Consider the following 5,482-nt stretch of genomic DNA (forward strand, 5'->3'; position numbering starts at 1 on the left):
AAGTCATATTTTATCATCTTTAATACGTCATTTCGGATTTATTGTTAATTGGCTGGCCAAAATAAAGTAAGCATGGAAGTAAAAGGTTCTTAATGAAAAGAAATTGAAGGGAAAGTATTTTGGTTTTGTTTTTGTCTAGCAAAACTGTAAACAAAGGATGAAAGAAATGTCAACGAAAACACCAACAGTCGGTGTGAACAGCCTTCAGCCCACAATCCCAAAACTCGTTTTCAAGGTGTTTTCGTTGCCGGTCAGAACATGGTATAAGCTATGCAATAATCCAGTTGATAAAAGTATTAAAGACAGCCACCATTTCAGAATTCTAAAAATAGGTGGCGCTGTAAATACTTTGGTGGTGTTGCCGTATTTATAAATGATGATAAAACAAATCTATTAGGGTTGTTGTTTTACGAACCAAAACGATATGCTTGAAACACTTAAAAACGGCTAGCGACAGACTTTTTATTTATACTTGCTCTGTCGACAATAGGGCTACATCGCGACTGGCAGAAATTGTAGCTGTGGCCAGATTAGATCTAACTATTTATTGCGGGACAGTTAGGGCCAGTTTTTCGGGTGTTTTTTTTTTTGTAGCGACTACTAAACCCCGCTCGGGTCTGCTCATCCATCAACATTGTCGTCTGTTTCAGCTAAAGGGAGGCTCAGCAAGTGCGCGATTTCAACGCAATCTGTCCATAGGGACAGGGATATTAGCTGGGTGGGGGTTTTTGGGGCGAGCGAAGAGGTGCCGTGAGTCATGTGGCGACCCTCCGCCTGTCGGGCACAGGTTGGACACTGCCTCGTTTATTCTGCTCAGGTATGAGTTTAGCCAGCTGCAATAGCCGGAGCGAAGTTGGGCTATTGTGAAGCGGGTCTCCCGAGGTAGACAAAGTTCTGTCCCGTCCACGTCAGGTGGTTGTGTGCCCAGAATGGCGTTCACAGGTCGAGAGTCTATATAACTCGAGACCGTCTCCCTGTGAATGCCGTTCAGAGCCTGTCTGTATGCAGTTGGGTCCAGAGGTTGTTTGATGAAGCTCTGGACTTCGTCCGTCAGTTCGTAAAGGTGCCTCCTGACGTGCCTTGGCGAGGCCTCTTCCGAAAGCGGTTGTCTTCTCGGGTGGCACCCTACTAGAAACTGCTTGCAGAGCATTGTGTTATGCTCCTTGATGGGGAGCATCTGTGCCTCGTCGTGTACGTGGTGTTGGGGCGACATCAGATGGCTGTAGCTTCCTGCTAGTCCCCGGCGACCCCATAGGCGCTGCGTAATTTAGAACCGGCCGGCCAATTGCCTTGTATGTTGCCAGAAACGTTTCTTTGCTGCCGGCCAGCGACTTGAGGACTTGTTGCGGCTCTGTACTCTGTTGACAATTGCCGTTGTATGCGCCCAGAAGGACAGAAGACTGTCGAAGGTGACTTCGAGGAATTTTGGGTTATTTACCGTCGGTATTGGTTCACCATCGACGTGAATACCTAGTTGCAGTCTAACCTCCTTCGTCCAGGGGCTTATTTCATAAAAGTGACAGGTGCAACAATTGTCGATTTTTCTATAAAATTTCAGAGCCAGATTTGCTGGCAACATTTTTTCTATTTCATATAAGCTTGTAGGCAACTGTGAATATTTTTGGAAAGCGATAGTGACAATACTGGAATATATTCGATAATGGTGCTGACAATTGTCACTCTGACAAAATTGGTGGGACAATAGCGATAGTTCGTTAAGATGTCTAAATTTGTACTCAAGTTATCGTGTGCACAGACTGACGGAGGGACGGACATATGTACATACAGTGACGGCTTAATCGCTTAATCGCTTTATCTTTTGATTATTTTATTTATTTACAAAGTTATAAAACCCTTGTCGCACAAGTGCGCTCGGGTATAAAAATGAAATGGGTTTAGACCACAATGTTTTGCACCACAGAGACACCCGAGACTACAAAAAGCTTTAGTTACACTTGTTCAAAGATTTTAAAAAATTTAAAATTAAAAATTTAAAAATTTTGTTTTCCACAAATACCGGTTTCTGGACAAACAACGTACTCTAGAGGAAACCTAGGGTGATTCGAAAATTCTGACTCCATATTCGGATTTAGCGGATCCATAAGCTTTAGAAATCGTTGAGAAACCCGGTGGGATTTTTGAAAACTTCATCTTGGTTGTACTGTGTAATTTTTAGCATCTACATTTCCAAGGAAATTTTTTGATAAAAAAGTGGAAAATACCAAATAAATTATAAATATCTTACCTGAATATTCCGTAACACTTAAAGAATTGATTTTTGTTGAAAAAGAAACACTTCCCCTAAAAGGTTCGTGCTGATTCTAGTATTTCTTTGGGAATGTACCGTACCTAGAGAGGCGGGGTGAGTAAATGATGTGAAATTAGAGGTCCAATAAACATATTCACGGGCAGATCGAAGCTGCACGGCAGAGTTGGAGGAGGTGTCTACTGTGAGGAGCTCTCAGTTGATCTTATGTTCAGGATCATGCCGGATCACTACACTGTCTTTCAGGCGGAGGTGGCCGCTATTAAGATGCAGCCTGACCTCTCTCTTAATCACCTCGGATTATTTCACTGAAAATTGCAGGGCTGATGAATTGGCTAGGCAGGGCACCCTCCAGGCCATCACCTCGGACAGGGAGGGCATAGGAGTTCCGTTGGAAACCAGCGGCCTGTTCCTGGACAAATAGGCACACAGTCGGCTCAGCGAGCGCTGGGCAAAAACCCCGACATGCAAAGTTGCAAGGTTCTTCTGGCCGATTGTTGACCGCAGGCGGTCAAGAGAGCTTCTGCAACTGGCTAAATGCCAGCTCTTAAAGGTGCCCTTTGGGGTCTCACGCAATGCGACTCAACATTGGACAGTTAAGTTATGTTTAGGTGAGTCCTCCTCGTGGGGTCTGCCACAATAACCTAACCTTACCTTGAGAGTATCAGCTTCAACAATGCAACAGAATCTCTTTATTACTCGCGTTTAGATATGTATATAATTTTTGCTACTTACATGCAAGAATTCACCATAAAATATGCATTGAAACAGCACACAATTAATTTAATTATTCAAATTTAATATTAATTATTTAGTAGCTAAACTTCAAATTATGATATAAATGTACATATGTATGTATATAAACTAATTATTTCGTAATGTATGTATGTATGTATTTCTGCTGTTCTTGCAAAAGGAACACAATTATACGAGTTTAACTTTAAAAAAACTATTCTTTAGCAATTTTATTGTGCCGTATGCACAAAAACGAAGCAATTGCTTTTTCTTAAAATTTCATACATTTCACTTTGATTTATTTAAACAAATCAAGTAAAAGGTCTGAAGTTCTAAGAAAAAGCATTTGCTTGGGTTTTATGCATACGACCCATTATTTTTTATATATGTATGTATGTATGTACATTAGAGTGGTCCAATTTTTGTATGTGGAAACAAATTGTCATCCTAGAAAACGGGGCACCCCCATAGTTTTTTCCTTTTGATATTTGCAATATCTATACCAACTTTCAATTTGCTACTGCAACCAATGCAGGGTGCTTAATGGCCTTGAAATGCGCTACTGGATCGTTGTGAAATCGGCAAAAATATTGGCGATTTTTATAAAAAGCTACTACCGTCATGACAACTGAAACTTGTGATATATTTTTAGATACTTTTTTTTTGTTATTTATGGCCTTATAAGTGATAGTGATATCACTTCTACCATTTTTTCAAATTGTTGTTGCTTTAGTTGTTGTTGTTTTCCACAATAGTTTTTCAATAAAAACGGACTCAAGCTCAATAAAATTTGATGAATATCATTTTTTAGATAGTTTAATTTTGAAATATTTTTAGGTTACTTAACCAATTGTTTGATTATTATATGTACACAATACCTTTAGAGTAAAATATGAGCATCATGAGCATCATCTAAATTTATACTTAGAAAAACGTAAGATTTGGTAACAGCACCTCTTTCGGCAAGAGAAAAAATTTTGGAAGATGTCCCAAACCCTATCTTGAAAACAATTTTTTTTTGGACCACTCTAATGTACACATGGAAACTATGCATAAAATTGCTTTATTTGAAATTAATTCATAAAACATTTATGCGTTCCTTTAAGTATGTTTGTAATAATTAAGGTGTCTTTTAAGTTCGTGGAAGGCAAAAAAGAGACGATTTACAGCCTATCAACTAACATCACATGGATAATAATTTATGTATTAACAATACTGCTTTCACACATGCATACCAATTAAAAGATTAAACATAAAAATAAAAGATTCGAAAATAAAAACTAAATTAAAAACCAAAATCATACATTTCGACATATATTTTTGATAACATGCTACAAATCTATATGCGTACATTAGGGTGGTCCAAAATAAGTAAAGTCGGAATTTTAATGCCCATATTTTTTTATTTATTTTGAAATCAAAAAATATTTAGAACTAAACAACTTTTCGTAGCAATGGTATGAAATTCTTGAAAATCAATATTTTCGGAATCGAAAGACTCTGGTTCTCTTCAAGAGAACTCTAATAATAATACGCAATTGTTTATTTTACCATTTTTCAATACTGAAGATTTTTTAATTACCCCCATTGCATCTTCTGGGGGTTTTGGCGGGTCTAATAAAATATAGTTACTATGAAGAAATGGTTTAATAAGTTTCTGGGAAGCTTCTGAAGAGAAACAAAGTTTTCCGATCGAAAAATATTTATTTTTCAAGAATTCTGTGCCATTTCTACGAAAAGTGTAATTTTTCTCAAATAAAATATATGGAAAACTTTCAGCGCCTGCTAAATATTTTCTGATTTCAAAATAAAAAAATTGGGGTATGTTTTTTTTGGTATTGAACAATCCTAGGGGGTGAGAGTATAAAAATTCCGACTTTACTATTTCCACATGCATTGTTGGACCACCACATAAATAGTTTTTGCTTGATACTCGTATTTATGTAAAATAATTTTTCTTTAAATTTGTTGAAATAACACTATCTACATACATATCTATTCTTCTATTTAATTTTTTGAATGTACATATATGTATGTTGCTTGTTCTGTTCTTTGACTGTATTGGGCATGTATCATTGCAAATTTATACATGTAAATATATTTCTTTAATACGGCACTTTATTCATGTATAAACATCTGCAATAATTTTTTTCCAAAATGCATGTTTTAAAATTTTTGCATATTCGTTTTTGAAACTTTCGTTGTCCTTTACATTAAAATAAGATGTACTTATACATATGCACATACATTAGGGTGGTAAAAGAAAAAATTCATAGGAAAATCAACTTTTTGGAATTTTCCTGCTGCCACCCCTCACAATTATAGAAAGTGGAAAATAAGCAGCACCCATTTCTTTATTTTGAAATCGGGGTTAATTTTTAATCGTGCTGCCAGTGATTTAAAATTTTCCATGTATTTTAAATAAATATTTTTTGATCGAATAAAAATATTTTCCTTTAAAAATCTTTCAATAATAGGAAA

This window comes from Rhagoletis zephyria, unplaced genomic scaffold (assembly GCF_001687245.7).
Source record: "Rhagoletis zephyria isolate East Lansing unplaced genomic scaffold, Rhagoletis_zephyria_1.1 Rzeph_scaffold_01830, whole genome shotgun sequence".
In the NCBI taxonomy this organism is placed as follows: Eukaryota; Metazoa; Arthropoda; class Insecta; order Diptera; family Tephritidae; genus Rhagoletis; species Rhagoletis zephyria.